Source organism: Amborella trichopoda, chromosome 4 (assembly GCF_054954075.1).
Source record: "Amborella trichopoda isolate Santa Cruz 75 chromosome 4, AtrichopodaSantaCruz75HAP2 v2.0, whole genome shotgun sequence".
NCBI lineage: Eukaryota > Viridiplantae > Streptophyta > Magnoliopsida > Amborellales > Amborellaceae > Amborella > Amborella trichopoda.
Genome location: NC_142339.1, coordinates 26,364,989 through 26,392,191, shown reverse-complemented (window position 1 = coordinate 26,392,191; position 27,203 = coordinate 26,364,989).

Here is a 27,203-nt window from a genome sequence, read left to right as displayed (position 1 = left end):
CACTGTCGAACTGTACCTGTGGAGGAAATAGAAGAGGAGGGAGGAGAAGAAGAGTTGGAGCGCTCTTGGGTATTATAGGTATTGCTCTGGCTTTAACCGTTGTAGAGTGCTTTTAGTGTTGTCACCCATTTTGGACGACTCTCGAACTATTTATGACTCAGGAACGTCCGTCTAATTGGACGACAAGTTAAGGCAAGCTGTGCTTGGGATGAAATCCTGTAAAGTTGGCAGCGAAGGAAGAGGCCTAAGGAATTCTTCCTCAACTGGTGGCTGAGGTATGGGATTCCTACGGCGAACGGACTTGGATGCTCGTCGTCTCCTTCTGGAACCCTGGGGAAGTGTTTGTTCTGCCTCATAGGGTTGGTGAGTAGTCCTAGCCTGGTGGACTGCCTTACGCATCAAGGACTTGAGCCTACTTCGGCCATGGTAGACTTTTCAAGGCTGAGATGTCAAGGGCTCTGAAAGGTCCGGTATATGCTCCCTGTAGTGGGGGATCCTCTTGAATGGGAGAGACGGCTTGGAAGCATTTCGAGAGGACCGCGCAAATGATGTGGCCTTACTGGACCTTCTTTGTGATTACAGCTTCGAGTCCAGAGCATTCCTTCAGCTTGTGGCCCCATACTTGGTGATATGGGCACCAGAGGTCTTCCGTGTCCTGGGCAAGATGCTTATGCTGCCAGGCGGGCTTGGGAATGATGAGACACTACTGGAGAATTACCTCGAAGAGGGCTTGTAGAGGGTCTGCCTCAGTGCTTCCCAAGGCTTGCGTCGGGAGTTCTTCTTGCATTGGTGGAAGAGGGACTTGAGGGCGCCCTCTGGGATACCAAGAGCTTCCAGACATTGTTGCATCTTCGTTGCCAAGATTTCGTGGAAGCCAGTACTTCGCTCACGTCATGGCCTCGTATCAGGTGATATGAGCACCAGAGGTTCTCAGTTTTTAGAGGCAAGAACTTAGGCTGCCTTGTCAGCTTTTGTGTGTTGTGTCCGTCTTCGAGCATTATGGAAAATAATACTTGGAGGATAGCGGGTGCTCCCTCATCCTCATTGATCATCAATATGTGGGAGGCCTCAGTTGCCCCGAACGCTTTGTTTTACTCTTCAAGCTTTATCTGACCCTTGTTAATAAGGGCTTCGATACTGTCATTGAGATTATAGTAGTCATGAGTGGGGTGGCCTACTTTCCTGTGATAGGCACAGTACCTCTCATTCATCTCCTGCCCAGTTGGCTCTGTGGTGTTGACCTCCGGAAGCTGGATCATGTTCTATTCTAGTAATAGTCGGAGCAGTGCAAGAGTCCACTCCTTGTCGAAGGGGTAAACCTTATTCTGGTGCTGAGTCCAAAAGTCACTTTGGCTAGAATTTTTAGGAGGCGGGACCTTATTTTAGGACTATTGCTTGCCCTCAGCCTGAGGCGCTTGTGCCTTGGAGAGGCTCAGGGTTCGAGGATGGTGTTCTTGGTGTTAGTCACGGTGACAGCCGCACTGATCACTGCTTTTTGTTGGTTGCCCCGATTGGTGGAGTGAGAATTCAAACCAGAGGGTTGTTGACGAGAGCCGCCATGGTGCTTGGACAATCCCTCGATATGAACTACCTTAGAGATGAGCTTTGACGTGGAAGGTCGATTGGAGGCCTCAACATGCACAGCGATCTCGGGAAGCATGTTTCGTATGCAAGTCTGGATGACTTCTTTTTCGATCATGGGAGTGGCATGAAATGTTGCCAGCTACCTCCATCAGGCGATGAATTTGTCAACCGGCTCAGCAGGGTCCTAAGTCAACATGATGAGCTCAATGGTTTCCACGTTCCTTTGGACTTCGTAGAAGCGTTGGTAAAACAACTGCTCCATTTCTTGCCATGTGTGCACTGAGTTTGGGAGCAGCTGAGCATACCACTGGAAGGCTGGCCCTTCGAGAGTCTTGACGAACTGATGGAGGAGAAGTCATCCGTCAGTTGTCATCTCCCTATAAGCCGCTTAGAAGTGGGCAGTATGCTGGTGCGGAGACGTAGTACTATTGAAAAGGGGGAGCTTCCCTTCTTGATAGTTTGGGGGAAACGACACCTGGTCAATATACGAAGGGTACAGCTTCTGATAGAGAGGGGCCTCTTGCATGCTTGAGACCTTGTTCTTGAGGCTATGGGCCACCATGGCATCTATGTCGGTTTGGGAGACCTCGAGGGAGGCAGAGCTATCTTGAGAAGCTAGTGGGGGAGGTTTCATGGGAACCGTGTCTTCATTGGTCAGGGAATCGATCTCATGATGAGAAGAAGGGGACTTAGAGGCTTCTAGGTGATCCATCTTCTCGAGGATGGATTGCACAATTACTTGGAAACGGTTCATCAGCTCTTCTTGAGCGTCATCTGGATCATTGATCACCATGACACTGACCATCTTCTCTGGAAGGTCAGAGTCAGGTGGCGCAGTGGACTGCCGAGGTTGGCGAGTCGTGCATGGTAAGTCAGTATTGAAGGACTCAGCTTGCCCGACTGGACTTGAGCCATGTATGCCGGTCTTGTGAGGACCAGTTCTTGACTGTCTTGGGACCGTGGTTTCTGGGTAGTGATCACCGAGAATACTCTTGGATTTTCTTGGGTTTTGGCGTTTGGAGAGGGAAAAAGGGATTACGAGGCAGGAGGTCACCGAGAGTAGTAACCTCAACAGCCTTGGAGGCCTCTCTTGTCAGGATCTGTAGGCCTCTCTTTTACTTAATCTTGAGGCTGTTGTGGACTACACTCCAGAACCGAGCCTGAGGTCTGGACTGCCCTGCCTTCTTTAAGCACGCAAGGGCCATGTCTATGAGCTGGAGCAGGGAGTGGGGTCCAAGGACACAAGGCAACCTAAGCTTTTGCTTTGGAGGCTGGAGGCTTTTGTCAGTCATCAAGCCGCTGCTCCGAGTCCCTTTGTGAGGCTCAAGTGCATGGCTAACCTGAGGCTAGCTCAAGATGGTACTCTTAGAGAAACCCTTAGAGTACCAGGTTTCGAGATGCTTGCCTTATAGAGGTAAGAGTGAGAGAAGAAGGAGCTGGTTCATGACTCCACCTGAGTCGAGGGCGAGGAGGAACCTGCAAAGTTAGTGCTTGTGCACCTTTAGGGTTAGTTGTCTGGGTGATCTACGGGTTCGACTTGAGGAGGTCAAGACCTACGAGCTCGTTTTTATAAGGGACCGAGCCAGAGCCCATCTCTCACAAGGTGAAGCTGTGTGTGCTGGGAGGGAGGACGAAGTGGTCGACCCTCATGTGTTCGAGGTGGCATAGGGCTAGCACTGCCCCGAGCTGTGGGATGCATGGTGTGTGCAGGGTTTGGCCCGAGAAGGCTTAGCCGTGAATACAAGTTCGAGGCGGCATGAAAGTTGCCTCGAGGTGTGACTCGAGTGGTTGGATCACGAGCTCCTAGGTGTGTGCGTGGGGTGGAGGCCCCAGGATTTCCACCTTTGTGCGCCGAGCCTTCAAGTGTAGATGTTCGAGATAGTGAAGGAGTTCGAGGGGTGGCCTTGTGATGAACCTCCGGAATATGACCGGCAAGGGACTTTCCAGTGGTAGGGTGTGTGTTGTGTCCGATAGCAGATGCGCTACCATTGCAAGGGACCTTGGTGGAGGGTCCACCAACGCAATGACGTGGGGAGTCAGGGACTTTTAAGTCCCTTCTCACACCGACCCAGGAAAGAACCTGGGAGCAAGTCAGTGAGTCATGACTCAAAAGGGGAGTAGGGATGGAAGCTTGAGCAGTTTGCTTCTCTGGGAGAGTCACGAGTGCGAGGATAAGAAATTCTCGACTCGGAAGAATAGGTTGAAACCATATACCATAGAAAGGAATGCAGAAAGTAAAAGGGGTTACTAATCAAAGAAGAGCAAACAGACGAAGGGGTAATAAGTCCCCAGTGGAGTCGCCAAGCTGGTTAGGTGCCTCGATCTCGCCTCTGCAAATCTAGGTGATCGGGTAGCAATGTCTTGGGTTCAAAAAACTCGGGACTTGAGATCACTCTCTTGGGAACCTTGTTTAAACAAGGGCAAGTATCCAACTAGCGAGAGAGGAATTTTGGATGTGAGGTGGGGACCAACCTCACCTGGGTCCGTGACTTACTTGAGGTGACTCGCATGGGCGCCCTCTTAGATCATGACGAAAAGCCCCGGAGCTGCTTTAGATGGTTCGGAATCACCTCCCTTGACTTGCAATCTCCTTGTTTCTGCACAACACTACTATGGTTAATTTGCAAGACAAGTGGGCGAAGGGCCCCCCCTTGTCATAGGGCAATGCACATTCGTGTGGCCAAGAATGTGAGAAGTTAAGGGGATGAAGTGGAAGGTTCGAATGAAGGTCGAAAAGAAAAGAAAACTTGATAAAGGACGAGACTAGCATGATAGCCAGATAGTGACCGACTCAGAGTGGTAGGAAGATGGGCATGGCACTCAGGACCAGCACGACGACAATACTTCTCGAAACCGAGGCCGATATGGCAATGTTAGACTGAGTCAACCCTCACTCAAGTGAGAAGAAAAGAGAACGAAAAGAAGGCATGAGACGACAAAGAGATAGGGTTCCAACAGTGCTAGGTGTTGCCACCTAAGACCATGGAGTAACAGTGTCACGACTCTTGGCGGTGTTAGACACTATTGCTCATAGTTAGAGGGTGAGCAATGAACTACGGATGGCGCTAGTCATCGCCGTTGGCAACACAAGAAGGCAGCGTGCCCTTGCGTGGGCGGTGATAGCCTGTCATGAAGCGTGCGACGATAGCCATTTGCAAAACGCATGGTGATAGTTCTTATGAAGCGCACGATTATAAGCGTGGGATGTAGGGGGAATGGTGATGAGCATCAAAGCCATGACAGAGGCTCGCAGACAGTATTGGGCATCACTTGGGCGATGGAAACTCATAGACGGTGAAAGATGTTGCCGAGACCTCTTGCGGGCGGTAATGGGCATCACCGTCTGCAATAGGCGTGTAACAGGGGGAGACCTCTATGGACGACAACAAGTTTCACCGTCTTTGTTCTTCATTGAGACGTCGTGGATATATTTGCGGACGTCAATGAGCAACGTCATCTGCAAGCCTAGCTAGGAGATGGAGATGGATGAACAGAAGGAGAAAGAAACTCTTGCATGACACTGCCATCATGCACGACCTGTGGAACTATAAGAGAGGCATGCATGGCACTGCCACTGGCGTGCATGGCCTCTGAGAGGAGCCCAAACGGAGAAGAGGAAGAAGAAAGAGAGGAAGAGAGAGAAGAAGAAAAGAAAAAGGAAGAGAGAGAAGATTTACCTTAAGCCTAAGGGTACCAATCCAAAAGTTTCTCTTACCTTACTTTCTCTCTCCAAACGTGACCCAACAATGAGAAGAAAGAAACTTTATTTAGTAAAAACTCTCTCATTTGCGAAGGGTTGAGTCCTTGTGTGTACAATGATGCTACGTGGTATATATAGAATTTGCTCTAGACATGAGTGGATTGATCAAAACTAAAACCTAATTACTAGAAATTAAGATTTAATTGAATTAAAAGAAATTAGAAAATAGGGTGAAAAATGATAGATTTGCCCCTTCTTAACAATTTGTGGAATTTCAGAACAGTCCCTATGCTATCCTAGAACGTGCAAAATTTTTCATGTATGATCTAGAGTCGCTCCGATGCCCGGTTGATCGACAAATGATTTCTTTATTGTAGGGCTCTGCATGGCGATCGATTTGATACCAACTTTGAGCCATGGATCGTGTCTTTAGGGCATGATCATGTAACTTGAAATTTGAATGAATCTTGAAACTTTGGATCAAGAGTGTGCTCGTTCCTTGATGTTTTTTGGTGATTTCTTCGTTGGATCACACTGAGCATGCCGTCACGAACGTGGGGCAATAAACGCAGCTCTATTTCATGCCCGGACGAAAATTTTGCATCTTTGGAATTTTGGCCAAAATCTGAAATTTTGACTATGGAATTTGTAGTCACTTCATCAGGTTCGTGTGCAAAATCCGACTGTTCATCATGTACGAGGTTCGGGTCAGAGATATCCCGATACCTTATGCACATGATGGAATTGGTTTAAAGTCGACCGAGCTCGCGAGTGGCGTGATTTGGCCATTTGAGTGAGGCATAATGCTGCTAAATTTTCTGCACCTTCTTCATGGATCAGCAACGTCTCTCTAGCTTTTCCTCGTGCTCAAGCATCGTCGCGTGGCATGCCACATATCGAAATGCTCATCTTGACGAGACGAACATGCTCACCAAATTTGAGCACAATTTGATGTCAGGTGAGCTATGAGCATCGAAAGCCACTTTTCATGACTGTCCCATTAATGGCTTGGAGTTGCAGGGTGGCCATAAGGGAATAGCGCGCGGCTCCTCTTGTTTCGCTCTTTTGCCTATAACTTATTCTTACAGTGTTCGTTTAAGATAAAATTTGATCCTTTGGGATTTTCAACTATTCTAGATCCAATGGCAGTGGTCTCACAACAAATTGAGACACTGAAAATGTATCTATAGTTATAGGTGTCCATTTAAGGGTGTGAGAGGCTAATTCTTTCGAAATTTTTTCTCAGTCTGCACTACCTTATACATGTTGGAATGCAATGAAACATGGCAGGAAACTTTTAAGAGTGCTCATGAAGATCTTGACCAATTCTGGGGCTATTCTGAGACTATCAAAATTTCCATTGTTTGCTAGGCTTCTATTCAATAGGGGCCCCATGATGATGAAAAATGTCTTCCAACACTGTCCAATCAAACGCTAAGGCGTGAGGAAGCAATTGATCCCCCATTCAAGGTCCTTGATGCCACAAGAAGCTGTCATAAGACAAAGCAAGGACTGGACTATTCTTTTTCGTCTCATACAAAGAAAGGGCGAAAATAATGAGGCAGAAAGTGGACGAACAATAAAAGACATGCATCACAGAGAAAGAGAAAAGAGCTATTTCATTCATAGATCTAGGGGGAATTACTAGCGTTCTTTTCTTTACAATAGAGGAAATGAAAAGAAAAAGAGAGAGAGCGCACTGTAAAAAACGGTCAATGATCTCATTGACCTTTCCCCTGCACTCTTCGGCAGATGCGTGCTCTCGCTCGATGTCACCTCTCAGCTCTGCCAGCATCCCGTCCTCATGCTCCACCAAGATCAACTTTTTGCCCAAGGATCACTCGAGGTCAAGCAGCTTTTGGCCCAGCTTCTTACCTTCAACCTCCCAAGCTGTCGTCTCCTTCTCTAGTTTCTCAAGTTCTCGTTCCCACTTGGCTATTTTTGCCCTCATGGTCTTTAATCTATTGTGGCACGTTATGGCTTCATCAGCAAGGGCGGAACTATGAGAGACAGTTTCCTCCCTCTCATGTAGCTGGGCCTCTGTCAGTTCGCAACTGTGTGCCAATGAGGCTTCCAAAGACTCTAACTAGGAGGCCCCTAGTCACACTGCAATCTCTTCCGCCTACAGAGCCTTACCCTCCATCCCTCCAACTTGTTCAGGATGCTATCAAAGTAGGGGATCGCCTCTGGTGCGCCCCCTGGGGCAAGCTGCTTCAGTTGCGTAAATGCATCAACAAGCTCGGCCAGGGGTAGCTCCTTCATCTTTTGAATTCCTGCTCGAAGAATCTCCATGATAATTACAAGCATTCCACTGAGGATGGGCCTAGGCAGCACAACAGGCATGACTACACTAGGAGAATCCCCAGCTGCAGCCACGGGCTAGCAGAAACAGTGGCCAGATGGGTCACTAGCATCTCGAAAGTGACCGCAAAACCCAAGGACTTAGGCTTCCCAGATTCAGGGGCAACCTCAGGCTGCCCTAGTATTTCAGCAATAGCCCTTTCACTCAAATCTCTTCCCATAACCTCATTGGGCTTGACCCTCTCATGTTCAGGTGCTGTAGCTTCGCCTTCTGTAGGCATCGCCGCCTCAGTCGAGGCAAGGGCAACCTCCTCTCTTAGAGCTACTGTCTCAATATCATAGTGCACCATGGTAGCCTCCTCACCTAGGGCAAAGTCTTCTTCCTGCTCCCACTCTTCTTGAACCCCCACCTCTCCCCTCTCCCCTCTCCTTCTTCTTCCTTGTACGCCAGGGTAACCATTTTAGCTACAGGCTCTTCCACAGGGCCCGCCTCTTCGACAACCATGGGTACCGCCTTGGAACCCTCGAGGTCAGCCCCTTGAAGATGTCCGGGCTCTTTGAACTCTTCTAAAGGTACGTCACTCGAGGCAGCCACTTCCTGCTTCTCGGGCAACCCTTCTTTAGTCTCTGAGGCCCCAGCCTCATCTATGACCACAAGCTCTCATGGGGTTTCCCTTTCCATGACTGCACCCTCTGCCTCAGTAGGCGCAGCAACCTCATATGCTTCAGAGGCCTTCCCCTCCTCGACTGCCTCATCAAGGCCGCCCTCATCAGCCCCGTTGATCTCCATCGGGACTGGGCCCTCCCCCGCAGCCACATACGTCAATTACTAGCCCGAAGCAATGTCGATAAATGTAGTTGGATCTGAAGCACTAACCTAAGCCTTTGAAGAGCTAGAGGAGGGCTCAAGTGAAAGGGAAGACTAATCCTTAAGAGAAAAGGATGATGTGGAAATAACAGGAGACACATAGGTCTCCGAGGAAGCAGATGGCGAAGAACCGTCGGTTAGCTCCCGAACAACTTGAAGGTCTGGATGCCTGCGCTTTGGAGCCCGTGCTACAGGACGAGCTGGTGCACGAGGGACAACCCGCTTCCTCTTCTTCCCCTTCACTTGATAAGGTGTACTAGTCTCAGAAGCACCCCTTCAAGAAGAGTCGGCGGCATGTTTGCGCGACCGGGTGCTCTTCATACCCCAGAACCTTGCGGCCCTCCTTCCAGTGGAAAACAACAGAGAGGTTGTCGAAGATGGTCTTTGTCTTCTTCTCCATATCAAGTAATCATGGCAGATACTTGTCCACGACAACTTGGCAAGACCGCCCAATGGCGCCCTAGTCCCAAGGAAGCCCAGGGTGAATATCTCCCCCAATGGAGGAGTCCTCACCATCTTCCAATGCTGCGTGTCCTGGTTCCAGTGAGTGTTCTCCCCTTTCCAGGGGTTGTTGACTTATTAATACCCCTTACTGGTGATCCTCCACCAGCGTTCGTGTGCCTCAGCTGCTCGCACTGTTCTCTCAAAATGTGACAGCACGTACTTGGTGATCTCCGTGAACTCCAAGCACGTGGCCCAAGTCGTGCGAATATGGCCCTAGCCAGTCCTTCTTTCTATGGTTGATTTTGCTATACCACTTCTCAAAGAATACCGAGAATGGGTACCCTTGGTCTATCTCGTTCTGTTGGGATATCCATCAAGCTTGGCATTGTGGATGGTGCGATAGGGAAGAACCGCATCTCTGAGGCTCAACATGTACATGAACTCCTTATGAGTAGTAGGAACACAATTCTAGTTCTTGCCCAAGTTGTCGAAAAAAGCGCGATCCATGAGGATTCTGACTGAGAAGTTGGGCCTACTCATGTGAAGGTGGTCATTTCAGAACAAGCAAAATGCATGACTAGGAGTATGGAACACTACTTTCTGCTCAGCAATCCTCAGGATTAATGGGCACATGGTTTCCTCCAACACCCTATTTCTGAGGTAGGTGTTGGGGAAAAAAGCCCCGAGGCAGCCGTATACGTAGTGGATGGGGAAAGGCATCTTGAAGTCCCCTAGGAAGGAATCGCCGTCCACTATGTCGTTGCCACCTTCAACACCCTAATAGGCTTTCCCCCTAAACACGACTCCCAAGCCATAGTAAATGCTACATAGGACCGGCTGTGCGAGCTTGTACTCTCGCCCCCTTGCTATGTCGCAAGTTACATAGAATGTGCCTGGACGTATAGTGTCTGCTCCTCTGGGGAGAGAAAACTTGCACTGGAAGAGTAGCTGGTATGCCGCAAGAAAGATGTGGTCATTCGCCCTGTGCAATTCAAATACTGGAGCGGTTCCCTTCATGGAGGCCATCTTCTTTCTTCTCGAGATTGGGCCAACCTCATCAGTACAATCTTCATAGAAGAATGCCACCCACTCGGTGAAGGAGACGCGTCCATGCTTGGACTCAAGGCAGAGCAACTAGTAAATCCCAAATAACTCTTGCAGTCTAGCCGATGGGTCTTCTTTCCCGACCCATTCACCTAAAAAAATGACTGAATTCAGGGGCACAAACTCGTCATACATAGCACCGATGAGTGGGAGCCAACCGATGAAGTGTAGATCTAGCAAAGACAACCCTACTTCCCCATGACCAAGCAACCATGTGTTACTGACATGGCTCTAGGTTTCCAATAGCACCTTGACCATGTTCGAGAAAGAGTCATAGTATACTGTTGAGCACTGAATGATAGCTAGCTGGGAAGCGCACTTCGGAATGCCCCGGTATCGGCTCAGAACTCTTATGGTCCAGGAAGAGTACCCTTTCAGGTACTGGTGCTCCCCTTGTACCTAGAGGCTAATAGAAGACAACTTCATGCTCGAGGTCTTCCCCATTCTCTTGCCTGAGGATATATTCCTATGCAAATAATGGAAGAGGCCTACCCCTTCTTCTTTTCTTACATTCTCATCACTGTCTTCTCCAAACTCAAAGAGGACGGGGTCATTAGCAAAGGTGATGCTCAAAGGCCACCTTGGTGCACACAAAGCCTCGGTGAGCCAGATTGGCTCACCCCTCACCAAGCTTTTGCCGGTGAATTCATTACTGCCAAGCTCCCCTACTCGTGGGAGGTTCTTCACGTCAGGAATGGCGTCTGAAGGTTGGGCCATGAAGCTAGAGGAAAGGCTTCACTGCCGCGCGCATGTCCCTAAGGGGCAGTGTTACCGTTGTGCATAGAAGCAAGGCTATTGCCGGTTGCATGAATAAGGGCTAGCTTCGGCTATGCTGTCTATAAAGGCTATCACCGTCTGCCCACTGAAGTAGTAGCGTTGTATGTCAAGGCAAAGACACAACACCATCTCATGACTAAAGGGGCTATCACCATCTACTGAAGTCAAGCAGTAGCGTCGCGTGAGGCCCAAGACGTAATGTCGTTCGTTCACTCAAGGCACAAAGTCGTCTACAGGCAAAGGGATGGCTAATGCCGCTTGTGTTCTAGCACCAGCTGCTAACGCTTGCATATGTTACATGTGCAGCACACCACGACCCTCAGAGTCTGGGCACGCCGCCTGCCACCCATGACATGGCCTGACATTTTGCATGCAGAGGGTGACCATTCGCCGTCCCACGTCTCTTCACCTCCTGACCGTTATAGATCGTGACCCCTCAGGTGTCTACCGATGTGTCTTTTTTTAACCTGAAGCTTTCCCTTCTACTCGCTGAGAAACCTTCCCCGTCCTTTCCCTCTCCTCACCAATGACCAATCTTATCGAGAAACCACGGGAAAATCTCAAAAAATCTCCCTATGACCTCTCGGTCTCCCTTCTTCTCACCTTTCCAATCCCATAAAAAACAAAACTCGTTGGAATGTCACTGTGTTACCGATGAGCCCACTGCTGTTCTTCCTCCTTCTCTTTCAGTGACTAAAAGACCGTCAAGAAAACCACCAGAGTCCCCTGGTAAACTTCTGTAGAGCTGTTGTGCTTTCCCGTTCTCACCGGAATCTTTTCACCATTGTCGAATCACTACTATGGCCTCTACAAACCTCACTGCAACTCCACAGGGTTCCCTTCTTCTTACCAAAAGCCCACTGTTCCTCGCTTGAGAGGCCTAAGCACTCTCTGAAAACATTTGCAAGCACACCCCGAAGGTTAGCGACTTGCTGAAGTTTGCTGGAGAGCTCCTGAACGCCTGTACACTGTGGGTTTTGGCCGAAAGCTATTGTGGGAAGTCCCTCGAAGGAAGCTCTCTCTTTCTTACACTCTCTTCACTGTAAAATGGGGTTTTACCCCCTTTTATAGACAAGAGTTACACAAAGTGCCCTTCACAAGCTCAAAATGGTGCTTCAGTCCAGTCTTCAGATGGCCATAGGTTCAGGCCGGGGCGAGTCAGGCCTGAGGCTTGAATGCGAGTCGATGCCGCCTGTGCTTCATGAGTCTACTATCGTCTACCTTTTCCTGCTACTTCTTGATCTCGACGTCGCTATGTCTTAGTGCCGCACACCTCATGTTTCCGAAGCTAATGTCGTGCGTGTTATTAGGCCTAGTGCCATGTGCGTTATTCAACACTTTATGTCGTGCGTCCCTTGGATGCAAACGTTACGTGCCTCATACAACTTATCACCGTGTGCCGTTCTTCCCAAGCTCATTGCCATGCGCTTCACCAGAAGCTAACACCATGAGGCCTAATGCTGTGTGCATCATCTTCGGTCCTAACACCATGTGCATCATCTAGGCCTAGCGCCACATGCATTATTTGAAGCTTAGCACCGTGCGCATTCTGTAAGTGGCTCTCCCACTATCAGCTCATGCGAGCTACACCCAGATGTTATCACATGTCATCTTCAGTGACCATCGTCCTGCATCCCCAGGGAGTCCATTCTTTGCACTATAGTCATCATATCCTCAAAGAGTCAAGTGTCCAGTTACGTCTTTGTTGGCCATGGAGTCACATTCCCTTACCAAATTATGGTTTAGCGGCATGACCTTAAACGGCATGGTCCAAACTACATGACTTTAAACTGCACAGTTATTGTCCAAACTATATAACATTAAACTGTAGCAGAAGTCTGGTTGCACGACTTAAACTGCATGCTCCTAGATACATGACTTGAAACTACATAGCCGTGTCCAAACTATATGACCTTAAACTGTAACGAAGGTTTAGTTGCACGACCTTAAACTGCATGGTCTTAGCTGCAAGAATTTAAACATCATAGCCATGGTCCAAGCTACATGACCTTAAAACTGTAATGCACGTCTCTGGAGTATGACGTTAAAACTGCGTGACAAATAGTCCATTCACATGACTTTAACATGCGAAACGGACGTACCTCTCCATCGGGTATATTCCACCACTATCCCCAGTGGGGTTGCACCTTGCTCCTGCCTACTGTCCCTAGTGGAGTTACATGCATGTCATTGCCCTTCATCCTCATGGAGTCATATTTAATCCACTGTCGGTCTGCTTCTCACCGAACCACTGTCTCTATCCCCCCACGGAGCTTTAGTTACATGGAGACCAACCTAAATAGTTTAGGTCCACGACCCTAAACTGCATGGTCCAAACTATATGACCTTAATGTGTAGCAGTGGTCTAGTTGCACGACCTTAAACTACATGGTCCTCATTACAGGACTTCAAACTACACAGCCATGCTCTAAACTATATGACCTTAAACTATAGTGGAGGTCTAGTTGCACGACCTTAACCTATATGGTATTAGCTGCATGGCTTTAAACTGTAGCCAAGGTCCAACTTTATGACTCAAAAATATAGTCACATTCTAGCTGCATGATGTAAAAAGGCTTCTCACAAGGTCTAGAATGCAAGAATTAAACGTGCTTCCACACACACATCTTCATCAATACCGTTTCGCACGTCCCATCTTCATCAACTCCCTAAGGAGTCCATTCCCCTCTACACCATTCACCATTCCTCAGTGACTTTCACCCATGCTCATGAAACGGCGTAGCATTCCACCACCCATATTCGTCGTCAGCTAGTGGGTCACCACTATCCACCTCCCATTTCCCCAAAGTGAGTATAATCACCATCATGCCCACTCCATGGCCTCCAAAAGCTTCCATCCTTCACCACCATGGTCCAGTTGTATGACCCTAAACTCTAGGCACGTCCAGGCTACATGATGTTAAACTGCTTCGCAAAGGTCCCGGAGGCATGACCTTAAACAAGCCCCCACAAAAAAAAAGGATGGACATGACGAAAACCCACAAGGGCGTTATGGGTAAAAATTTCAAGAAAAAAGATTCAAATTGGATTGGTATGGTCACAAAACCTTGAGTAAAAATGTCCAAAAAGAAAACCCAGGTGCTTTAAAAACCTGAAAGGGTGCCGTGAAAAAAAAGGGGTGGACGTGGCTGCAAGGTCATGGGTAAAAGAGCCCAAAAATAAAGGTCGTTGGTGAAAACCGCCTCTATAGTGCCACTTCCCCAATCCAGGTGAAAACCCACAAAGGGCACTTAGACCGATAAAGTAGGTTGATGCAACATCACAACCTCAGCCAGCACCCAATTTCCAAACTGGTGTAATTCTGGCTAACGAGGTCCACACAAAATATTAAGCTGTCAAGATCAAATCACAACAAAAGATGGCTCACCCGGGAGTGAGAGCCCCACAAGATCTCCAAAAATTCCAAAAAAAAAAAAGTCCTTGAGGGTGAGGATGATGACCAAAATATCCCTCCAAAAACAAAAAGAGTCCTTGAGGGTGAGGACGATGAGCAAGAGATCCCTAAAATGCAAAAAGAGTCCTTGAGGGTGAGGACGATGACCGAAAGATCCCTCTAAAAACAGAAAGAGTCCTTGAGGGTGAGGACGATGAATAAAAGATCCCTCAAAATAAAAAAGAGTCCCCGAGGGTGAGGACGATGAACAAAAGATTCCTCAAAATAAAAAAGTGTCCCCGAGGGTGAGGACGATGAACAAAATATCCCTTAAAATAAAGAAGAGTCCCCGAGGGTGAGGACGATGAACAAAATATCCCTCAAAATCAAGGAGAGTCTCGAGGTTGAAGATGATGAACAAACATCCCTCAAAATCAGAAAATGGCCCTCAGGGGTATCGTCCGATAGGGTGAGGATTATAAATACCAATCTCTCCATGTCGTAAAGCCGTATGACGGGATGAAGACATTAAAAACTATTCCCTACAGTCCTGTGAGGGTGAGGACCGTGAAAAGATCCCTCAAAGTCTCTTGTCTCCCAAAGTCTCCACAGATGGATCTGTGACAAATGCATCCAAACGTCTGAGTATCCTAGTTAAAACATTGCGTGGATGTTTCCTTGGCATTCATGTGTTCCTGTGGCTAGGAAAAAAAAAAAATGGAAGGAAATTTTCTGATTGTTGTCCTTCTCATTTCTCTAGAAGCAAAAAATTCAGCTAGGCATGCTGTTTGAAGATATTTTTCAGTACCATGAGTCCCCGATTCGGAATAAAAGAGAAGCCGGTCAATAAGGCCTGACAAACAGTGGAAATTTTGACAGTCTCATAATGGCCCTAGAACAGGACAAGATCTTGATAAGGACTCTAAAATGTCTCACGCCAAGTTTCATCACATTTCGACATGTCTAAGGCAGTACATACGAAGAAACAATTTCAGTAGAATCAGCCTCTAACACCTAAAATGGACCCCTATAACTGGAACCCTACCTTCAGAGCATTAGGTGGTCGTGGGACCTCCTCCATTAGATTCGTTATGGTTGAAAACCCTTAGAAGCAAATTTCAAATTAAACAGACACTCCAGGAAGAAGTTATGGGTAAAAGATCGAAATAGGAGGAGTCACACACTATTCTCGTGTTGCCACCATACAACTAAACTCCATTAAAGCACAGTCATAAAGAGTGAACTTGCAACATCCATATCTCCTTCATCCAAGATCAGATCGTTCTCAAACTTGTTGGAAGGTGTTCGTCTTATTGAAACGAGCGTTTTGATATGTGGCACGTCCCGTGACAATGTTAGAGTAAGGAGAAAAACTAGAGAGAAGAATGTGATTCGAAGAAACATGTTGCAGATTTCCAGAAGTACCTCCGATCACTCGAGCAGCCACATCACAGTACCCGCAAGCCCAATTGATGTGAGACCAGTTACATCGTGTGCGTAAGATCCGTGGCTATCATTAGTCCGAACCCCGCGTGTGATGAACGGTCAGAATTCTAAATTATTGCCAAAAGTTCAAGATTGTCAAACCTTCGTTCGGGCACAAAATCACATCCCGTTTGTTGCATCGCAATCGTGGTAACATGCTCAATGCGATTGGTCGAAGAAATCATAGAAAAACATCAAGATGAAGATGCACTATCAATCAAAAGTTTTTAAGATCTATTCAAATTTCAAGTTATATGATCATGCCTTTAAAGTGTGATTCATGACTTAAAATTAATATCAAAATGATCATAGCATCGAGCCCTACACGATGTTCATTTGGATGTTGGATCGCCAATGGATAATCCGAGAAGAATCAAGAACGTCCTAAGTTCTCAGTAGGAACTGTTTTGGAATTTCCCCAATTATTAGGTAGGGGCAAATCAGTCATTTTGAACCCATTTTCCTAATTCAAAAAAATTTTAATTATCCCCAATAAGGCTTAGTTTTGGGTAATCCACCCACGTTTTAGCCCTAGTCTATAAATAGACGCTACCTCTCATTGAGAAGGGGTTCTTGGCTTTTGGACTCACGAAATCATTGTACAAGGATTCATCTCGTGATTAATAAAAATTAAGGCTTTCTTCCTGATTTCTCTTGAGCACGTCTTGGAGAGAGAGAGGAGAGATAGCATTTATAGTGGTACCCCTCCTATCTTCAATAAAACAAGGAGATTACAGGTCAAGGGAGGAGATTCTGAACCAGCTGAGGGGCTTTTCGTCGTAATCTAAGAGGGTGCCTACACAAGTCAGCCTGAGTAAGTCACGGACTCAGGTGAGGTTGGTCCCACCTCACGAATAGAATTCCTCTCTCACCAGTCTTGTCCTTGTTCTATGAACAAGGTTCCCGAGAGAGCGGTCTCATGTCACGGGTCTTCTAAACCCGAGACACGTGTCACCCGATCATCTAGAGCCGGGGGGAGCGAGATCGAGGCATCTGATCAGGCCTACCTACAGCTAGGGCCTACTCAGAGTGCCCTCAGCATGCCTTCGCGCCATTGAGCTTCGTGGGCAAGCAAACCCTGTTCCTTGTCTCGCCAATGTATGGGACACCCTGCGGTCTCCCCCTCCCCTTGAAAAAAAAAAAAAAAATGGGGTCTTGCGAAAATCAGCAATGACATTCCCCGAGGGTTGGGATGAAAACCCTCAAGGGCATCCCAACCATCATCACGCTGCAAGAAGCAATCGCCGCATGGGCAGAATAAGAACTCCATCGGCCATTCCTTATCTCCATCATTAGCAGGGATAAGGACTGCACCGGACCACGAAAAAGGGACTGCATGTTTGTTATAATGCACTTTGTGACACAAAAATGTGTACATCCATTCAGAAGTGGATCCCTTCCCTTCTAGAGCTTGCACACATCTCTTCAAGTAAGACTTGAAGAGGACAGCGGGCCCCTCCTTCTTCAATGAGCCCTCCGGCGAGGGCGTCGGGCCAGACAAACCCTTGGGCCTGTCGCCTCCCTATCCTGCAATTTACCATCACATCTAAAAAGGTATGTTGGAATTTAAGGTGGCTGGCCCCCAGCGCCTCATACACGTGCGAGCTTCACGCCATTGGTCCGGAACAAATAGAGGAGCATCGCAACAACAAGCTCTTCCTCGGTCATGGGTCCATCGTCGCCTCCGCACGGGCAAATGTCTTCACAAGGACGCCCAACGCTAGCGCGCACCCCAAAGGTCAGTGTCAAGAAGTTCACCCCCACAGCGGGCACTTCTCACCCTCTATGATATTTAAAGAAACAAAGTCTCCGCGCTGCTTCCACACAAAAGATCATCAAACAAGGGAACTTCGTCACAAAGGGGAAAAGTTTCCCTCATGCTCTTCTGCCTAACCCCCTTTTAAAAGGCCTAGGCTCATCAAAGCTTGCTGCTTCCCGAGCATCCTACCACCCAGTTGCTCGGCCACGTGTCACCACAATGTTGCCTTGTTGACCACGTTATTTAAACCCTCTCATGCCTCACCTACCAGGCGTTATTCACGAAGCGTCACGATCAAATCTCGTGCCACCACATTATCAGCCTGGTGGTATCAACCGATCACTCAAGAGGATCTTGCGCCAAGGCCCCGCCTCCACTTGGCATTCTCCATCTGACCTCGCCTAGCATGCAGGCGCCTCGTCAGCCGAATGCTGCCTCTAAAAACTCTGCCCCCTCCAGGCATGTCGCCACTTTGCCGTCCCTTCGAGGCACGTCATCATTCCATCACCCCGCGGGTGCCTCTTCATTCCAACCCCCACTGGTGCTGCTTCATTCTACCCCCTGCAGGTGCCGCCCACCGCGGATGCTGCTTCATTCCACCACACCCCCCCCCCCCCCCCCGTGGGTGCCTCATCATTCCACCCCTCGTGGGTGCCTCTTCATTCCACCCCCCCAGGTGTCCTTTAATTTCACCCCCCTATAGGGTATGGCTTCATTCCACCCCCCGTGGGTGCCTCTTCATTCCACCCCCACGGGTTCTAGTGCCATCTCCACAAACCCCGCGGGCACCTCTTCATTCCACCCCCACGGGTTCTAGTGCCATCTCCACAAACCCCGCGGGCACCTCTATCACTCCACCGCCCCACCGGTACGTCCAGCATCCCACCACCGTGGGCACCATCTGACACCTCACCTCCATTATCAATCCTGCATGGACACAAATAGCCTGGGTCACTATAAAGCTACTCTTCGGGGCAGTGCCCCACAAGGCCAAAAGACACCCTGCCTCAGCCCCCATCTGCTACACTCAACCTGGGGCAGGGCCACACCCTCAAGACTCTTAAGACTTCTCCGTCAAGGTTCACCATATTAGTGGCCTCTTTCTCGCCCCAAAAAAAAGAACAAAAAAAGGAGAAGCCTGGCGCGTTGGCAATCATCATGAGTAAAACATAAAGAGCTTCAGGCGGACATAGTCCCAAAACCAAAAGGGCGCTATGAGTAAAATCTCCCAAAAAAAACAAAACAGGGGCATGGTGACAACCCTCAAAGGGCACCATGAGTAATAAAAATGACAAGCGGGCATGGCCACGAAGCCATGAGTAAAAGAGTCCTAACCATAAAATAAAATAAAAATCAAGGCATGGCAAAAATCTGCGAAGGGCGCCATGAGTAAAAGTGGAAAATAACGAGTGGACCGCGAAGTCAAGTGTAAAAGCTCCCCATCAAAGGATATGGTGAAAACTAATCTGTTAGAACTATGTCCCCTCGGCCCCGATGAAAACCCGCAATGGGTGCCTTGACCGAACCTCCTCTTGCTGGCCTTCGGGGCAAACCTCCTCACTCTGGTCCCCCAACCCTTAAAAAAAAAAAATTCTTCGGCCCCTGAGCCTTGCAAAAAAAAAAACTCCAGCCCCAATGCCTTAAAAAAACAAGAAAAAAAAAGAAAGAAAGAAAAAACATTCTTTGGCCCCTGAGCCTCCCAAAAAACAACTCTCCGGCCGTAGTGCCTTCCACAAAAAAAACTCTCTAGCCCCTGAGCCAAAAAAAAAAAAAATCTCCAGCCTTAGTGTCTTTCAAAAAAAAAAACTCTCCAGCCCTTGAGCCTTCAAGGAAAAAACACTCTCGCTTCAGTGCCTTCCAAAAAAAAACTCTCCGGCCTTTGAGCCTTCCAAAAAAACCTCGGACCCCAGTGCCTTCCATAAAAAAAAATCCGGCCCCCGTGCCTTCTTAAAAACAAAAACTCCTGCCCCAATGCCTTCAAAAAAAAGAAAAACTCTTGCCTCAGTGCTGTTTGAAGACATTTTTTAGCCCCTTGGTCCCTCAGTCAATAAAGGCTGACAAAACAGTGGAAATTTCAACAGTCTCAGAATAGCCCCAGAACTGGGCAAGATATTCATAAGGACTCTCCAAAGACTTTTGCAAGTTTTGTCGTATTCCAACATGTCTAAGGCAGCGTACACTGAGAAATGGTTTCGGTAGAATCAGCCTCTAGCACCTTGAAACGGATCCTATAACTAGAGCTATATTTTTAGTGTCTCAATTTGTTGTGGGACCATTGTCATTGGATCTGGCATGGTTTAAAACCCCCAGGTGTCAAATTTTAGCTTGAACGGACATTCCAGGAAGAAGTTATAGGTGAAGGAGTGAAACAAGAGGAGCCACACGCTTTTCACCTGTAGCCACCTTGCAACTAAATTCCATTAAAGGGGCAGTCACGAATAGTGACTTTCGACACTTATATATCCATCTTCCAAGATCGAATCGCACTGAAACTTGATGGAGTATGTTTGTCTCGTCGAGACGAGCATTTCGACATGTGGCACGTCCCGTCACGACGCTCGAGCATGAAGAAAAGCTAAAGAGAAGTTGCTTATCTGTGAAGAAAGTGCAAAAAACTCAATAGCATCGTACCTCGCTCAATCAACCAAATCACGTTGCTCGTGAACCTGATCGGCATGAAGCTAATTCCGTTGCGTGTGTAAGGTCTAGGGTTAGATCTAGTCTGAACCCCATGCATGATGAATGGTCAGATTCCGCACACGAAGTCGACGAAGTGACTGTAAATTCCGTTTCCAGAATTCTAGATTTCGGTGCAAGAATTCCAAATTTCGGCCAAAACTCCAAAGTTCTAAAATCTTCGTCCGAGCACGGAATCGAGCTGCGTTTGTTGCCCCGCGATCGTGACGACATGCTCAGTGTGTTCCAGTGAAGAAATCATAGAAAAACATCAAGGAACGAGCATACAATTGATCCAAGTTTCAAGATTCATTCAAAATTCAAATCACCTGATCCTGCCCTAAAAACACGAGCCATGGCTTGAAATTGGTATCAAATTGATCGCCATGTTGAGCCCTATAAGAAAACAACCATATTTCGATTAGACGGGCATCAGAACGACCCCTGATCATCTATTAAAAATCATGCACATTCTAGTGCAACACAAGGACTATCTAGGATTTCCACAACTTGTTAGAAAGGGGCAAGCCTGTCATTTTGCACCCTATTTTCTAATTTCTTTTAATTCCATTAAATCTTAATTTTCAGCAATTAGGTTTAATTTTGATCATCCACCCATGTTTAGGCACACTTCTATACCATGTACCATCATTGTACGTAAAAAAGGCTTGAACCCTTCACAAAAGAGAGAGTTTTTATCTAATAAAGTTTATCTTTCTTCTCACTATTGAGTCACATTTGGAGAGAGAGAGTAAGGAGAGAGAAATGTTTGGATCGGTACCCCTAGGCTCAAGGTAAATTTTCCCTCTCATCTTTTCTCTCTTCTTCTTCTTCTTCGTCTGAGCCTCCCTCAGAGGCCATACACGGCAGTGGCAGTGCAGTGCATGCCTTTTTCTCGTTCCTATAATTCCACAGGTCACACATAGTGATGGTAGTGCCATGCGCGAGCTCGTTTTTCTCTTCTGTTTCCTATCTCCATCTCTTGGCAAGATTTACAGATGGTGTTACTCATCACCGTTAGCAAGTGTGTCCTTGACGTCTTAGCGAGGACCGCGGGTAGCAAAGCCTATTGGCGTCTACGAGGCTTCACCCTACCGCGTGACTATTGCAGGTGGCGATGTCCATCGCCACCCGCGAAGGGTGGCGGCAATACTCATCATCGTCTGTTAGCTTCTCTTTTACGCTCGATGCCTATCGTCGTGGGTAGGCTTCTTCCGTTCGACCGGTGCCCATCACCGCGGATAGGATTCTTTCTTGCCTCTCTGCGTCTATCACCATGTGCAAGCTTCCCTTGTGCCCCACGCCTATTACCGTGCGGGCCATGAGAGGTACTCGCCATGTGACCCATGAAAAGTTACTGTCATGCGTCTCGATAGAAGTTATATCCGTCCTCAAAAAACATGTGGCCTTCTCGTGTTGCCAACAAAGATGCTTCGTGTCGTTTGTGGGTTTCTCTCGTGTCCCACATCTAGCGTCGTGTGCCTCATGGGGAGCTTCGCCCACAAGGTATGTGGTGTCTTCTCATGATGACAACAGCGAGGCCCATCGACTTCTAGATTCTTCCTCCCTTTGCCATCTCTATTTCTCTATCTTCATTCCCTTTTCTTCCATTTTCTTTTTTCTTCTCACTTGACTGAGGCTAGACTTGGCCTAGAGCGGTCTGGTTGTAAAGCAGTATTACTATCGTGCTGGTCTTGAGTACCATGCATGTCTTGCTGCCACATCCGACTGCGGCAGCCTCATCGGCCTCAGTTTTGAGTAGTATTGTCGTCACACTGGTCCCCAGTACCATGCTTGTCTTGCTACCACTCTGGGTCCGTAACTTTCCAGCTGTCATGCTCGTCTCTCCTCTTCATCAAGTTCTCTTCTCTTTTTTACACTCTAACTTCTCACATTCTTAACCATGTGAATGTGCATTGCCCTAAGACAAGGGTGGGCCTTCTGGCCCACTTGTCTTGCAAATTAACCATAGTAGTGTTGTGCAGAAAACAAGGTGATCGCAGGTAAAGGGCTGGAATTCTGAACCAGTTAAAGCAGTTGGGGGCTGTATTTGTGATCTAAGAGGGTGCCCATGCGAGCCAGCTCGAGTAAGTCTCGAACCCACCTTAAATTCCTCTCTCATCGATTGTATGCCTGCCCTTGCTCTTGAGCAAGGTTCTTGAGAGAGAGATCCCAAGTCTCGGGTTCACTAGAAACCCGAGATACGTGCTGTCAGATCATCTAGTTCCAGAGGAAGAGATCAAGGCACCTAACCAGCTTGGCGATTCCATAAGGGACTTATTACCCCTTCGTTGGTTCGCTCTTGTTTGATCAATATCATCTTTTACTTTCTGCACTACTTTCTATGGCACTTGGGTTATTTAACCCGTTCATCTGAGTTGGGGACTTTTTTATCCCCACACTAGTGATTGTCCTATGGAAGCGAACCTCTCAAGCTTCCTTCCCTACACTCCTTTGAGTTAGGACTCCTAGTTCCGCACCCAGGTTCTTTCTTATGTTTGTGCAGGGGACTTAATAGTTCCTGACTCCATGCTTCCTCGCCCTGATGGTTTGCATTGGTAGCACATCTGCTACCGCGCACAGCACACACTCTGCTAATGGCAAGTCGCTTGCCAATCATATTGCTGGGGTAGCCCAGAAGGCTGCCCTGTCCACTGTCGTGAAAGGCAATGAAGTTGCCATCGCTTCTGAGGGTTGTCGCAGAGCTACCCCTTGAACTCCTTCACTACCCCGAACATCTACACCTAGAGGCTCAGCACATGGAGGTGAAAATATTAGGGTCTCCACCCCATGCACACACCTAAGAGCTCACGGCAACCTTTGTGCTGCCTCAAACTCACGTTCAACGCTAGGCCTTCTCGGGCTAAACCCTGTGCATGCTATGCATCCCACAGCTTGGGGCAACACTAGTTCGGCGTTAGCTCGAGCATATGAGGGTCGACCACTTTGTCCTCCCTCTCACCACACATAGCTTCACCCTGTGAGAAATGGGCTTCTACCTAGTCCCTCACAGACACAAACTCGTGGGTCTCGACCTCCTAAGGTCGAACCAGTAGAGCAAACCGGGGTTGACCCTCAGGTCCCCCGAACGGCTAACCCTAAAGGTGCATATGCACCGACTTTGCAGGTTCTTTCATGAACCAGCTCCTTCTTCTGCCTCTCCTCTCTCACCAGGCAAGCACCTTGAGACCTGGTACTCAAAAGGTCTTCCCTAAGAGTACCATCTTGAGCCAGCCTCAAGTTAGATGTGCACTCGGGCCCCACAAAGGAATGCGGGGTAACGACTTGATGTCTGACAGGGGCCTCCAGCCTCCAGGGTAGCACCCCAAGTTGCCTTCAGTCCTTGGACCCCATTCTTTGCTTCAGCTAATAGACACGGCCATCGCCAGCCAAGAAGAGTGGGTAGTCCAAGCCTCAGGCTCGGTTCTGGAGAGGGGTCCATTGCCGCCTCAGGATCAAGCAGAAGAAAGGTTTGCAAATTCTGACCAAAGAAGCCCCCAAGTCAGCACCTTTAGTGATGCCCTGCCTCGTAATCCTTTCTTCCCTTTGCGGATCCCAGAGCCCGAGCAAGTCCAAGAGTATTGCTCGGTGATCACTGTCAAGAAGCCACTGTCCCATGACCGTCGAGAACCGTTCCTCATAAGGTCGGCATACAGGGCACAAGTCCAGTTGGGGCATGCTAAGCCCCTGCAAACTTACTTGCCAGGCATGACTCGCCTACCCCGGCTATCCATTACTCCACCTAGCTCTGACCTTCCAGAAGAAACGGTCAGTGTCATGGTGATTAACGAGCTGGACAACGCCCAAGAAGAGTGGATGAATAGGTTCGAGGTAATGATGCAGTCCATCCTAGAAAAGATGGAATGTCTAGAGGCCTCCAAGTTCCCTTCTTCTCACCATGAGATTGATTCCCCGTCTGGCGAAGACACAGTTCCCAGGCCAATTCCCCCACCAGTCTCCCAAGATAGCTCTCCTTCTTGTGGGGTTTCCCAGACCGACATAGAAGTCATGGTGGTCCATAGCCTCAAGAATAAGGTCCCCGGCATGTAAGAGGCGTTGCTCTACCAAAAGTCGTACCCCTCGTACATCGACCAAGTGTCATTTCCCCCCAACGACCAAAAGGGGAAGCTCCCCTTGTTCAATCGTACTATGTCCCCAAACCAACATACTTATCACATCCAAGATGCTTGTCGAGAGACGGCAATTGATAGGTGACTCCAGCTCCGTCAATTAGTCCAGTCGTTCGAAGGGCCAGCGTTCCAATGGTATGCTCGGCTGCCTCCAAACTTGGTGCACACCTAGCAGCAAATGGAGCAGTTGTTTTACCAACGCTTCTATGAAGTCCAAAGGAATGTGGAAACCATTGAGCTCCTCACTATGACTCAAGATCTTGGTTAGGCAATTGACAAGTTCATCGCCAAATGAAGAGAGCTGGCAACTTTCATACTACTCCCATGAATGAAAAAGAAATTGTCTAGACCTGCATACGAAACATGCTTCGCGAGATCGCCCTGCATGTCGAGGCTTCCAATCCACCCGCCATGTCAGAGCTCATTTCTAAAGCATTTCGTATTGAGGGTCTGTCCAAGCACCATGAAGGATCTTGTCAGCAACCCTCTGATTCGAACTCTCGCTCCAACAATCGGGCAACCACCAAAAAGAATTGATCTGTCCGGCCATCACCATGACTAACACTAACAAAGCCGCCCCTCAAAACTTGGACCTCTCCAAGGAACAAACGCCTTAGGCCGGGGGCAAGCAGCAGTCCTACAACATGGTCCTTCCTCCAAAAAACATAAATCGAAGTGACTTTTGGACCCAACATCAGAATAAGGTGTACCCCTTCGAAAAGGAGTGGACTCCTGCACTGCTTCGACTACTACTACTAGAGCAAAACACAATCCAGCTGCCAGAGGTCAGCACTCCAGAACAAGCTGGATAGGAGACGTTCGAGAGGTACTGTGCTTACCACAGGAAAGTAGGCCACCCCACTCAAGACTGTTATAAGCTCAACAACACTATTAAAGCCCTTATTAACAAGGGTCAGATAAAGCTCAAAGAGTTAAAGAAAGCATTCGGGGCAATTGAGGCTTCTCACATAGTGAAAATATAAGAAGATGATGGGACACCCGCCATCCTTCATGCAGTATTTTCCATAATGCTCGAAGAGAGAGATATCACGCAAAGGCCACAAGGCAGCCCAAGTTCTTGCCCGCAGGAACTGAGAACCTCTGGTACTCGTATCACTTGATACGAGGCTGACTGAGCTAATGCACTGGCTCCCACGAACTCTAGACAAAGAAGATGCAGCAATGCCAGGAAGCTCATGGTAACCGAAAAGGACACCCTCAAGTTCCTCTTCCACCAATGCAAGGAGAACTCCCTACGTAAGCCCCGTGAAGCGCTGAGCTAGACCCCTTGTAGGCCCTCTTCGAGGAGATGCTCCTACAAGATCTCATCACTCCCAAACCCGCCAGACAACCTAAGCTCCTTGCCCAAGGTACAGAAAACTTCTGGTGCCCATATCACCAAGTATGGGGCCACGAGTTGAAAGAATGCTTTGGGTTCAAAGCTATAGCCATCAGAAGGTGTAGGAAGGCCACATTATTTAGGCCATTCTCCCAAAGTGCTTCTAAGCAATAAATCTTGTCCAAGAGGAAGCCCCACTACAGATCCCCTATGAGCATACGCTGGACTCTTCAGAGCCCTCGACCTCTCAGCCTTGGGAAGTCTACCATGGATGAAGTAGGCTCAAATCCCTGAAGCGTGAGGTAGTCCACCAAGCTAGGACTACTCATCAGCCTGATAGGGTGAGCCAAACCCCTCCTCATGGATCCAAAAGGAGAAGAGCACCCAAGTCTGCTCATTGAAGGAATTGTCTCCCTCAGCCACCAGTTGAGGAAGAATTTCTCAGGCCTCTTTCCCCACTGCCGACCTTGCGGGACTTCATCCCAAGCGCAGCTCACCCTATCCTGTCGTCCAATCAGACGGATGTCGTTGAGTCATCAACAGCTCGGGAGTCATCCAATATGGGTGACTACGCTAAAAGCACTCAACAATGGTCAAAGCCGGGACAAGAGTTAAAATACCCCCTGCGCACGTCTAATTCCGGCAATAAATCAAAAAGCTGCTCGAGACATTCTAACTCTTCTTCTACTCCCTCCTCTTCTATTTCTTCCACAGGTGCAGCTCGACAATGCCCAGACATCGACACTCTAAACATAGAGCTTCGAGGCACCAACCTCAGAAGGTCGCAACGGAAGTGCCAAAGAGAGATGCTGGCCCAGGCGGCTGGATTCTTAAAAGTACCGACGCCCTGTCAACTGAAGAAGAGACCAAGCCATCCTCAAGCTCCTCCTCCAAAGAGGCCTCCCACATGGTGCAGATCTTGGAAGTACCATCTAGCATGGGGCAAATGAGCTTGAGATTAGGGAAGAACCTACATCCCACATCTCTAAAACTCAAGTAAAATGAAGGAAATGGAAAAGAAGAACAATAAGCTGGCTCAAAAGAAGTTCATTTCTTTCATTGCATTAGAAAAGGTTACAAGCTACAATCAAAAGCCCATTATTTGGGAGGTCACAAAGCTCTGGCATCTGAGAATAAGAGTACAGTTACAGGCCAAAATGAAATACTCTCCTCACGAAGAAGAAGCAAAACCACCAAAGAGGATGGTTACAGGCCAAAAGAAGAAGCCCAACCATTTTCGAGTCAGCTTCAATTCATCTAACGAGGCATGGCCAGCTTCTAAGGAAGTGGCCCATGATGGCTTACCTTCCTCCAAAACAACATGGACTTCACTGTTGTGCTGAACGACTTGGCTTCCAACAGACCACAGTGACCAGGCCCTCTCGTTTGCCATCACTTTTGGCCCCCACAAGGCATCACTGTCCATGGTCATCGCCGCACGCAACTCAATACCACTCGTGTTCATCATCGCTTATGACTCAACGCCACAGGTGACCACTGCCGTGCATAGCTCAACACTGCGTTCTACCATTACCATAAGCAAGCAAGCGCCGCATGAGACTATCGTCGCGAGCGGCATGGTCCGGAGCGTGGCTATCATAGTGCGCGACCAAGAGACTTGCAAAAGCAGCGCTGTATGTGA